This window comes from Lycium ferocissimum, chromosome 4 (genome assembly GCF_029784015.1).
Source record: "Lycium ferocissimum isolate CSIRO_LF1 chromosome 4, AGI_CSIRO_Lferr_CH_V1, whole genome shotgun sequence".
NCBI classification, from domain to species: domain Eukaryota; kingdom Viridiplantae; phylum Streptophyta; class Magnoliopsida; order Solanales; family Solanaceae; genus Lycium; species Lycium ferocissimum.
Genome location: NC_081345.1, coordinates 18,119,212 through 18,131,809, shown reverse-complemented (window position 1 = coordinate 18,131,809; position 12,598 = coordinate 18,119,212).

The window sequence follows — 12,598 nt, the reverse complement described above, 5'->3', positions numbered from 1 at the left end:
AAAAACCCAACAAATAAGCAAATAAGTAATCAAACACAAGACAACCTTCTAGCAACATGGAAGTCTTGCAGTAACGTTAGTTACAAGCGATTTCAATATCTCGTAAAGTTATAAGCCTAGGTGGAAATCTCTAAACCCTCGAGTACCATCTAGCCTTCTAAAATAAATACCTTACAACCAACAACAAATCAATAATTCACCAATCAAGAATCAATAAAGCAGAACGTACAGCAACGGTACGAATATCAATTCAAATGAAGTGCAATGCAATGCAATGTCATGCTATGCAAATACTATGCAATACAATAATCACCTCTCACGCTCCTTCAAATTATAAAGATTACCAAAAGTCCCTTCCCGTTAGACCACTTTAGCTCATCTATTGAAGAGGGCTATGGAATTACCTATCTTGGTACAACAAAAGCCACTTACCATAAATCTTAACATGTCGGTCACCTTAAATTTGCTTCTCATCAGCCACTGATCACGAAACCTTACGGAACTTTGTCACAACACTTAGTCCATTACTGTGCACTTCCTTCATTAAGCGTACTTAACAATCACACCTCCTCTGAAAGATGCAAGACAACAACAACACAATCCATACCTGACCTAAGTAATACTATTGCTTCGAATCCCAATCCTTTCCTTTTCCCAAACTGTACTTCATTCCTTCTGATTCTAGATCAACTATACCTTTATCTTATTTCTTTAATTCCTCTGTTCCATTCAGATCACATTCACCGCCACCGACTGACCATCACTCGAACCCACTCAAAAGTATACCACAAAATCACAAGTCCTGCCAAATAGCCGAGTCAACCCTGGAGATAGTATTATGCCTCTCACTCAACAACCGAGAGTTTTCTTTGCCTCACTTGAACTTCAAACTGAGAACCACTCTAAATTCGGCGCAGCAAACAAACCATTCTTCAAGAAGTCTTCCCACTAGGAATTACCTACCCACTCTGGTTATCCCAATAAGAAATTGTCGATGCAATATGCCAAACCACCACTGAACTGATTCATAATCCGTAGGGTGATCTTTAATTTCCGAACTACAACGCCTCTAATCAAATCATGCAGTCAATTCTCTTCTTTGATCAACTCAACCGAGTCGTAACACCAGTAAAAAAAGGAACTAGCCGAAACTTGCACAATAGATACATTGTCCACACCCCTTGTCCAAGATTAGATGCAACACCCGAAAACTCCCTGAGTACTAAAACTTCACATTTGCCCATCACTAAAGTTATTTATATTAGTCAACCACTGGCCCCCATTAGCCTACGGCATAACCGAACATACCAACTCATCCATGAACCCTTACGTCTATTCTAGAATGTATAACCGCAACATAACTCTCAAATCAACAAGCTCTTGATTCAAACAATCCCCTTACCACTCCTCTAAACACAACGACCCTGCAAACACACCCCTTAGTGTAGGACCAGGACCACAGCTTCCCAATACCTTAAGTTCCCACTCATTACAAGTAACCTTTCCTTCTGATATAGAACTGATAGCCATTTTCTTGAAGAAACCCACAAATCACTAGTTCTCACTCCACCACTACCATTTTATCATGTCGAAGTCCAACTTAACTTTTCATAACCGAATACAGAATCCACTCTCGTGCATCTTGCAACCTTATCCTGATGAGCACGTCAGATACCAATTGTTCCCTTCCTATATAGCGGAGATTAATATATTCGAGTCCTCTTCCTTATCTTCTCTGTCCAATAAGATAAAAAGTACTCTTACCAGTATACCCTAAGAAATATTACCTCGTCACACCTTACCACAAAAGTCGCCTTTCCTGTCCTTATCCTCGACTCATTTCTCAATACCTTAACACGGTCACAATCTTCTTGTCGAATCCGTCGATCCTCCCTAAGCTACACTTATTTCCTGATGTTGACATCAATGCTCCACCGTTGCTGAATTTTTTACTTGTCACTGATACACTTGTGCCACAAAGTATCACACTAAACTTGACGACGCTGAAACTTAGCCATACAAATCACATCTCGTGTAAAACATTCTTGTGAAACCACAATATTACTCCCTCGACTTCCGAGCAACTTACCGCTGAAGACATGGAGGTCATGAAGTCCTCTGAATCATCATACCACCTCCCCATACCGGACCTAAGAGTCTAACTCATAGCTGAAAGCTAAACTTGGTCACGCGTACATATCAGAATAACACATCTCGCACCGTACCCCGCCACACCATATCGACCGCTTGTGTAAGAATTTAAGGACGAGTTCCTACCATCCGTGAGAGAATAAGAAAGGGAAATTCATATACCAATTTGGATCGACTAGATACCAATTTGAATGAAGTAGTATGAAAGGAATGAAATTTTCCTAAATGACCTATAGCCTCTCGAAGATGGGTACGAACGTCTACGTACCATTCCTCAAGACTCTACTAGACATTGCTCTTGTACTCGTGAGACCGGTGAACCTAGGGCTCTGATACCAATTTGTCATGACCCAAATCACGGATCGTACGGGCACCCACACTAACCTCCCCCGGTGGGCGAACCCTTCCGCTAACTACCTCAATTTGATACAATATGCAGAACAATAATATGTAAACACACTCTAACCGTTTAAATATTAAAACCAATGCGAAAGAAATACTTTTATTATAAGAAATTTCCAAAACCTGGTCTAGACTCGTACAAGAGCTTCTAAGAAGTTTATAATTTGAAGTAAATAACAGACCAAACTGGATACGACTTCTGTTTAAGGATAAGGAACAACAGAAATCAAAGAAGAGACTCTGGGTTGCAAGATCTCAAATAGCTCACCCAGACACCTCTGATGAATGCCTTGAAACGGTCTCGAGACTCCGAACATCACCTGAAAACAACACTACAACCCACAAGGAGTGTAGCAAGAGTAGTATGAGCACAACACAAGACTCGTAGGTATCATAGGCCGATAATGGTTAGCTCACGCATATAAATAAGAAGCAACTAACAAATAAGCAAATAAGTAATCAAACACAGCACAACTCTAGCAAATATGGAAGTCTTGCAGTAACGTTAGTTACAAGGGATTTCAATATCTCAGGTTATAAGCCTAGGTGGAAATCTCTAAACCTCGAGTCCATCAAGCCTCTAAAATAAATACCTTACAACCAATAAAAAATCAATAATTCACCAATCAAGAATCAATAAGAGAATGTGCCAGGCAATGGCATGAATATCAATTCAAATAGAGTGCAATGCAATGTAATGTTGTGCTATGCAAATGCTATGCAATGCAGTAGTCACCTCTCACTCTCCACTCTCGTACACACATGCTATGGAACTGCCTCATAATCATGACCCATGGGGGCCCCGCGAATTCCATGTACCACTCGTGCTCTCCGGCAGAAACCTCAGAGGCTATCAATCACTCTCAATCTCCGGCAAAGACCTCGGAGTCTATTTGTCACTCTCAATCTCCGGCAAAGACCTTAGAGTCTCTCAATCACTCTCAATCTCCGGCAAAGACCTCGGAGTCTCTCAATCACTCTCTATCTCTGACAAAGACCTCAAAGTCTCCCAATCACTCACCTCACCATCAGGATAACATAAGAGTAATATGGAAGCATGTCATGCATGATATCAGTCTCAACTATAGCACTAATATGCAATCAACAAGTGCAAGTCATATTATTGTCCACGGTTCAATCATCAATATTACCCTTCCCTTTCATGAGATGAGTGAGCTAGTCTATGATAGAGATACAACTAGGTGATAATCACATCAAATGACACATGGAATATGGGATGCATGCCTCACATGAAATCAACCTCAACAATCACCGCAATCATAGGTTCCACAAATTCATATTATAAAATGCAATTCAATATTCAATTTCTCAGTAATAACCTTCCTCTTCCATATGACAAGTGAGATAACAAGAGAGAGAGAGAGAGAGATAATTATATCAAGTACATGAAATCAAAACCATGGTGACAAGCCCACATAACAGTGTCACAATCATGGCGACAAGCCCACATAACAGTGTCACAATCATGGCGACAAGCCCACATAACAGTGTCACAATCATGGCGACAAGCCCACATAACAGTTGACAATACCAAACTTCATCTCCATCATCTTCATCTTCAGACTCACTAGAGGAATCTCCCCAAGCAGCCAGAGCTTGTTTTACTAAGTTGTCACTAGCATCCTTTTTGTCGAACTTCTTATCAAGGACCTGGTTCCTCTTACCCGCCTTATCAGCATTTTTGTAATAATCCTGCTTGTGAAGAGGACATTCTTTAATGAAGTATCTAGGCTTCCCACATTTGTGACAACAATCACTTCCTTTGGAGTTCCTGCTGGAGCTTCCTTTCTTTGGGACCCCATCATTTCTTTGAATCATCTTATGAAATCTTCGAGTGAGGTACGCCATCTCAGATTCATCACTGCTTGTGTCACTTTTAGCAGCTTTGTGAACTAGGCTTTTTTCTTTCTTAGCTCTCTTCTTTCAAGATCCTTCTTTCTCTTCATATACGTCTTAAGGTTACCAATAAGCTCGTCAATAGTCAGTGTCTGCAGGTCCTTGGCTTCAGTGATGGCATTCACTTTGCTTTCCCAAGAACTTAGTAGAACATAGAATATTTTCCGGACTAGCCTGTTGGTTGGAATAATTTCTCCAAAAGAGTGAAGCCCATTAATTATAGAGGTGAAGCGAGTGTGCATATCGTGAACGGACTCATCTTCTTTCATTTTAAAAATCTCATACTCAGTAGTGTTGCATCTATTTTGGACTGTTTTACCTGAGTAGTTCCTTTATGGGCTATTAGAAGAGCTTCTCATATCTCCTTAGCAGATCCACAAGATGAAACACACTTGTATTCATCCGGCCCAATACCACAGATCAAGATTTTCTTTGCCTTGTAGTTCTTCTTCACAGATTTCCTGTCAATTTTAGAGTATTCTTTCTTGTTTTTGGAATTGACTTCGAGGTCATCGAATCAGTCTTCATAGGGATAAAAGGACCATCACAGATGATGTCCCAAAGCTCTGAGTCCTCAGCCATGATATAATCATGCATCCTAGTTTTCCACCACCCATAATACTTTCCACTAAACCTTGGGGGTCATGTAGTTAACTGTCCTTCCTCGAGGTTTGGTGGAGCAGCCATGATGAAGATCCTTTCTAGGTGTTAACCTTTTAGAAAGAACCTGCTCTGATATCAATTGATAGAAACTAAGAGTCCACCAAACAGTGTAGAGAACCAGGTTCTCTATATATTTCCTCAAGTAAAAAATAAAAAGTAAATAAGACAAGATATTTACGTGAAAAACTCCTTGCTTAAGGGATTAAAAATCACGACCCACCGGAGTAGGATTTCAACTTCACTAAACTGAGCAACTTTCAGATTACAATCTTTTGCAACCTAGGAATTAAACTCTTAATCCCTTACCCCTTACAATAACTCTATTGTAAGCTACAACCCTTGACTAACTCTAACCAAACATCCGAACAAACCTTGACTAACTCTAGCTAAGCTCCCAAACACACCTTGACTAACTCTAGCCAAGAAATCAAAATAGACAAAGGTTGAAACCTTCCTACAATAACACTTCTCGAAAGTAGAGTAGGATTACAAATGAAGAACAAAATGACAAAGACTTAACAAACCTATGAGTTAAGACATCTTTAGTTGTTGGGATCTGTTCCTTGGATTTGTTAAAGTCTTTTTCTTGAGAGCACCTAGAGAGCAGTGGCGGCTACACTTAGAAGAATGTGATTTTTCAGATTTGAAGTGTTAGGTTAAGCATTGTAACATGTTATCTATATATTTGGGACCACGTGAGAAGCATGTGACCATGGATAGTGACATTTCATCTTTTGAAATTGGCCTTTGGTTCGTGTGCCGTCTCTAGCAACCGCACCGTGCCGCCGTGGTTCTCTCGGGCCGCACGGTGAATAAGTACCGCAGCCTTTATGCCAGCCGCGTCGCTGGATCGTACGGCCGCCTGGGGACCTGATCGAGTACCTGGTCCCTCTCTGGTTCCTCAAATGTTTGTCAAATCATCAAAACACAAAATGACATAACTTATCATGATGCCCATTCCCCGACAGACATTCCCATTTAGAGATCAATTTACTACTCCCTCCATCTCAATTTATGTGATATAATTTCACTAAGCACGGAGTTTAAGAAAGAACTAAAGACTTTTGAAAGCAGTGGTCTAAAATAAGTCATAGATATTTGTGTGGTTATAAATCATTTCATTAAGGGTAAAATGAAAAGTTTTAAGTTAAATTATTTCTAAATATACAAATGTATCATTCTTTTTTAGACAGACTAAAAAAGAAACTGTATCACATAAATTGTGATCGAAATAATGCTATTTATAGGTTCATGTGAATTCCGTGAGAGATAATAGTCAAAATACTCCCCAACGTTTGACCAAAATGCCAACTACACACCGAACCTTTGCTTTGGTCCTATTACCCCCTTGGACAATTTTTTTCAATATTAAAATGCCCTTTTTTCTTGATGTGGCAGCTCCAATATGACAACCCCAAATTATTATCATGCGTGCTTGTCCACACGCGCCTCGGCCCACGTGCCACATCTTTAATTTCCCTCATTTTTTATTAATTTCCCCCTTCCTCCATCCATTTACTCTTCTTCTTCAAAAAAAAAAAAAATCTCTCAATTTTTCACACTCCATTTTCATTATGAGGATCCAAAAACCCATACCCAATTCTCCTTCATCTTCATCAACATCATCATCATCATCATCATCTTCATTAGGAGTTGAAAAAAAAAAAAAAATCACACCAACTTCCTCAAATTTGATCCAAAAAAACCCAAATGTGAAAGAAAGCTTCCTAATACCAAGTAGAACAAAGTTCATCCATTAATTTGATCAAACAATTAAGAATTTAAAGAAACCCACTTGGTGTTCTTCATAGTTTTCTCCAAATTCCTAACAATGGAGTTTAATTTTCTCCCCAAATTAACTCAAAGAATTAGTGCTTAGCTTAAACAACTCCAACCAAGCAACAAGTAGCAACTCCAAACAAGTAACTGTCAATCAGATTTTCTTTAACAAGATTAGATTTTCAACCTTTTTTTTTTTCCAGATTTTCGATTTTTTTTTTCGTATTTTTTTTTTTTTTGAATTTGATTTGGGAAAAAAATTCAAATGTGAAACGAAGCTTCCTAACACCAAGTAGAACAAATTTCATCCATTAATTTGATCAAACAATCAAGTTAATTTAAAGAAACCCACTTAGTGTTCTTCATAGCTTTCTCCAAATTCCTAACAATGGAGTTTAGTTTTCTCCCTAAATCAAAGAATTAGTGCTTAAACAACTCCAACCAAGCAACAAGTAGCAACTCCAAACAAGCAACTTTCAATCGATTTTCTTTAACAAGATTAGATTTTCAACTTTTTTTTTTTCCGTATTTTCGTTTTTTTTTCTTCGCATTTTTTTTTTTTTTTTTTTTTTTGAATTTGATTTTGGGAAAAAGCTGATTATAAGAATAATCACTATCCTAGCTCTAAATTTATAATGGGTATTATTTTGACCAAAAAAATGGAGATGGGTGTTAAATAGGGTGAAGAAGAAGATGAAGTAGCCTAAAAATGGAGGGAATTTAAATTTATCTATGTGGCATCTATGTATGGCGCTCCTTGGTATTTAAAACACATCGTATGCTTTTTTTAAAGGCTATAACGCGCCACCGAGCGGTGTAGTCACGCTCTTGTCCACACGTTGAAAAGGGCATTTTAATACCGAAAAAAATTATCCAGGGGGGTAATAGGTCCAACGCAAAGGTTCGGTGTGTAGTTGGCATTTTGGTCAAACGTTAAAAAATTCATTAAATATTTATATTTTATTGTGAGCTTAAATCGCAGTAGATTTTATAAACTTCAAATCTTGAATTGGCCTCTGTCCCATCCTTTCATTGAATGCACTTGGGACATCTTTTCCATTTCCAGATGACTTCTATATCACTACTTTAAAAAAAAAAAAACAATTCTTGTGTTTCTAAGGGTTTCTTTGATTTCTTTTTAAGGATAACGTTGCCTTTTCATGCTTGTGTGGATAATATTTGGTTGAAATTAGAAGAAAAAAAAAATTAATTGAGTTTGAGAAAAAATATTTGAAAGTCAAAATTGTATTTTGACATTAATTTTACTTGGAGAGAAATTTCATGAATAAATATAATAATTTCACATAAAATACTTCTCAAACTAGTTTTCAAACTTTATATTTTTCATTTTAAGTTAGCAAAGTAATGGACAAAAATTGTATAACAAACAGATTTGCAAATATTATTTTATTATTTGCACATTGTATCTATGTCCAAACGCCTATCACTACTTGAAAAAGATATTTTTTTCACTGACATTCAGTGGAAAGTTTGTGTTATAAAATATGTTTTTCCCACTTAATTCCCACCGAACCAGCTCACAGGGAAAACGCATGGGGGAAACAGGTTCTCACTGAAATGCTGGGAAACTTTGTACTTTTTCCGTGTGAAAATACCAGTATTTAAGTTTTTCCCACCGATATTCAGCGGGAAATAGCCATTAAATATTTTTCAATGGGAATATAGAGATTTTTTAGTAGTGTAGATACAAATAGAGGTTGTTCATGGATTTGGGTAACCACTAGTGGAAGCACGTAGGAGTGGAGCTCAAACAAATGTCTCCTCGAACACTTCAGCTAGCTGTAATTAGAGGTTATTCAAGATCAAATTATACCTTGTTTGTTTAATTGCAGTACAATGAAGAAGAGCACATAAATGGAGATGATAAGGAAAATGTAAAAGGCGTTGTGCAACAATTATAAGTTGAAGAGATCAGTAATCAATTCAACTCGGATGGTTGATGGAGTTTTGTCTTGTGACACTAGTTTCATAGTATTATAATAGAGAATGGAGGATGTGCCATGTGCTTTGGCCTAGTCTTGCTCTAGATTAATAGCCATTGGCCTAGTCAGGGTTTTGGGCCGCTTCCCAGACAAGTACTCTTATTTTATATTAATGTATTTATGCGGTATAATGTAAGCATTTTATACCATGTAAGTATTTTGATATAATATACGTATATAAATAGAAAATATCACAGATATTACTTATATACTTAGATTATACATCTTAAGTGGTGATAGCAACATTTTCTTTTCACCACTAAAAACTGAGGTTTTTCCCACCGACATTCAGTGAGAAATTTGTACTATAAAACATGATTCTCCTACCTCATTCCCACCGTACCAACTCATTGGGAAAACGCATTGTGGGAAATAGGTTTCCGTTAAAATGCTGAGAAACATCATAATTTTTTCGTGTAAAAACACTACTATTTAGGTTTTTTTCCACCGACAATCAGTGAGAAATAATCACTGAGCATTTTTTGGTGGGAAATTAATGGGGAAATAGAGACTTTTTAGTAATGTTTTGCGTGTGTGTGTTTGTGTGTGTGAGAGAGAGGAGGATTTGGAGTTAAGAGTAGGGCTGCGTATCGGGTGGTTCGGTTCGGGTTTTAAAGTTATCGGTTAAATTTATCGGTTATCGGTTTGTAGATATGTTAAACCGTTAAAGAACCGTTAAGGTATTGATTACTGGGTTATCGGTTAATAGGTTATTAATCATTATCGGTTCGGTTATCGGTTTAACCGTTAAGATTTCACACAAAAAAAATTCAAGAAGAAAGAACCCATAAAAAAATGGCTTGACCTACAGCTACATAACAAAAACAAGAACAATAGCACAAAACTCAATTACAGACAATTAACCAACCAAACTAAACTTCCAATTCAGTCAAGTACGTCTACTAAATCTTACTCTTACCATCTCTGATGGCATTGTTAACATCTAATTTTGGCTCGACGTGCTTAAAATTAACGTTTCGGGGAGCCCTGATCGTTAAAAGAGCACGAAATAGCTTTTTTACACATTTTTATATTTTTCAACAATTTATTGATGATTATCCTTATTTTAGGAATTTTATCAATTTATTGTCATCTTTAAGAATCATTATTTTTGCACATATACAGCGTAATACTACTATTTTGTGCAATTAATAATTGTGTCTTTATTTTATAATAATTTTTATATCTTATACATTAATATTTATATTTTATATTTACATTATTATTTATACATGTATTAGTTAACTATTTTTAGTACAGTCCGTCAGTGCAGAGAAAATTAGAGCAATTAATTTTTAAACGCAGAGCAAAAATTCGATCAAGTCAAAGTCTCATCACCTTTTTAAAAGTTGACATTTGAGGTGATGGGTTGAGTTCTTGATCCATTGATTAATAAATTTTTATACATTGATTAAAAGGGTGAAATCTCCATTGGACAATAACTCAAAAATTAAAATGAGCATTGAGGGGATAAAGGGGTATGGCTTTATATTTTTTGGACAATAGAAAGGGTTAGTTTGTATTGTAAAGGAATAGAAGGGTTTTTTTTTTTCTTTTCATGAACTCATTTTTTTACTACACACTTGCACATTTCAGATTTTTTTTTTCCTTTAAACCCTAAACATTTTCTCTTCCCTTCACCCTCCCCCCACAAAACCGCCGCCAGCCCCTCCACGAGCTCCGGCGAACTCCGACCACACAACCCTCTACTCCCTCCGCCACACCTCTCTCCACTGCCAGCTTCCTCCAAGCAAACCCCGACGAACTCCCAACGTCGGAGCTCCGGCAAAAACCCACCACGAAACCACCAGCTAAACGCCCGCACTCCTCTCTCTCTCTCCCCCCTTCTCCTTACTGTTATCACGCTCCAACCCACCTCCACCACCAGCCACGCTACCCTTCCTCATTTTTCCCTTTCCTCTTCTCCTTCGTTGTCCTCTCCCCACTGCTCCAGCAACGAGCAGCTGCGAACCACCACGCTCACCGCCACTTCGTCTCCCTCTCTCTCTCAAAGTGCTGCCTGAGCCTCGTCACTTTCATTCTCCGGCGAACAGCCATCAACGGCGGGGGAGGAGCAGCCCGCAGCAACACTGCCTTCCTCCATGAAACCCATCTCCGACGAAACACCACGACGACGACAATGATCTCCATCTATTCTTACTACTTCTCACCTCCTTTTGGTTCTGTTTTTGTGCATATTTGTGAGCGTTACAGGTTTATCATTGTTTTACCTTTGGCGTTACTGCTTCACGCCGCTACTGCCATTGTTGGATTGTTTTTGTGAGCTTTACTGTGACCTCTTGTTGCCAGAGAAGGTCCATCTTGCTCGCTATTGTGCTACTGGTTGCGTGCTTGTTTTGTCTTCTCCGACGAGCGTCTTATTGATTTACTTACAATTTATTTTATTTTATATAAATGTATATTCAAGTGATACTTTGTGAACCGGTTTTCTCCATAGTTGCTGCTACTGTTTTTATTCCTTCTTGTTGGTCTGATGTCTTGGCCATATTTTTCCTTTGTACGTTATGTTAACTAATTAAATATTGATTTTGAGCATGAAAAATGCTACTTGGGTGGCCAACAATATTGTGATTGATCTTTCTTGATCGATTTGATACGATTGCGCTACTCGAAATTGTTGTTTACACGTTCATCATTTTTATCATTCTGTTAAACTAATTTGGGCAAATACTACGCCCAATGGTCGATGAAGAAATTTCCGTGATTTTAAAGATAAAGTATACAAAAGCATCTTCGGATTTTTTATTTTAAGTTTATTCATTATTTCTTTAATTCATTCGATAGTTATTTATTCTCTTACTAACCCTTTTACTAAGTGTTTATACGAAGCATTCGGGAGATACATTCCAAAGCGATTTCGGAAGGAATCAAGACTTCATCGAATCACTGTTTGTATTTACTTTTCACATTTTTTTTATAACTGTACAAAACATAAACTTACAGTATAGTGAAAACTTTATTTTTGGAATGACGGGTTGATATATTTATTTACTTGTCACCTTTTTTGTTAAAGTTAAAATTGTCATTCACTTTAGGCAAGATTTAGTCCGTCAATACTTTCATAACTAGAATAAATTGACTTGGTAAAAATACTTTGTTAAATAAGTTCACACTTTTGACGATTAGGCAAAAATACTAGCCCATCTTTTATTTTATATTCTTTATACACTCTTAATACAACTTACATTTTATATTGTTTCGTGTCCACTAATACATATTTTAATTAAGTTAAATTCACATTTTGACGCTAGGCAAATATTAAGTCGTCCATTTACAAATCTTTCATTCTTTAGAGGCATCACACATTTTCACTCATTTTTTTTATACACAATTCCTTATACTTATTTTTTACCAATATTTTTTACAATTATTTTGTTCCTTATTCTTTTGATAGGATAGGCATTAAATAAACACTCTTTTTAACTAAACGGTAGAAACAAGTCAAATAAACTTCACTTTTCTGAATAATTTCGTTACATAAAATCTTTACATCAATGAATATTCTTAAATTATTTTTACATTATTTAAGCACTAATATACCTAGTTATGCAATTCTTTATACATTTTAGGTTTGACGTACATTCTTTTACACTTGAAATATGTTCTTTATATGTTTAATATACATACATTCTTTTAATATACATAGACGCACATTACATGGA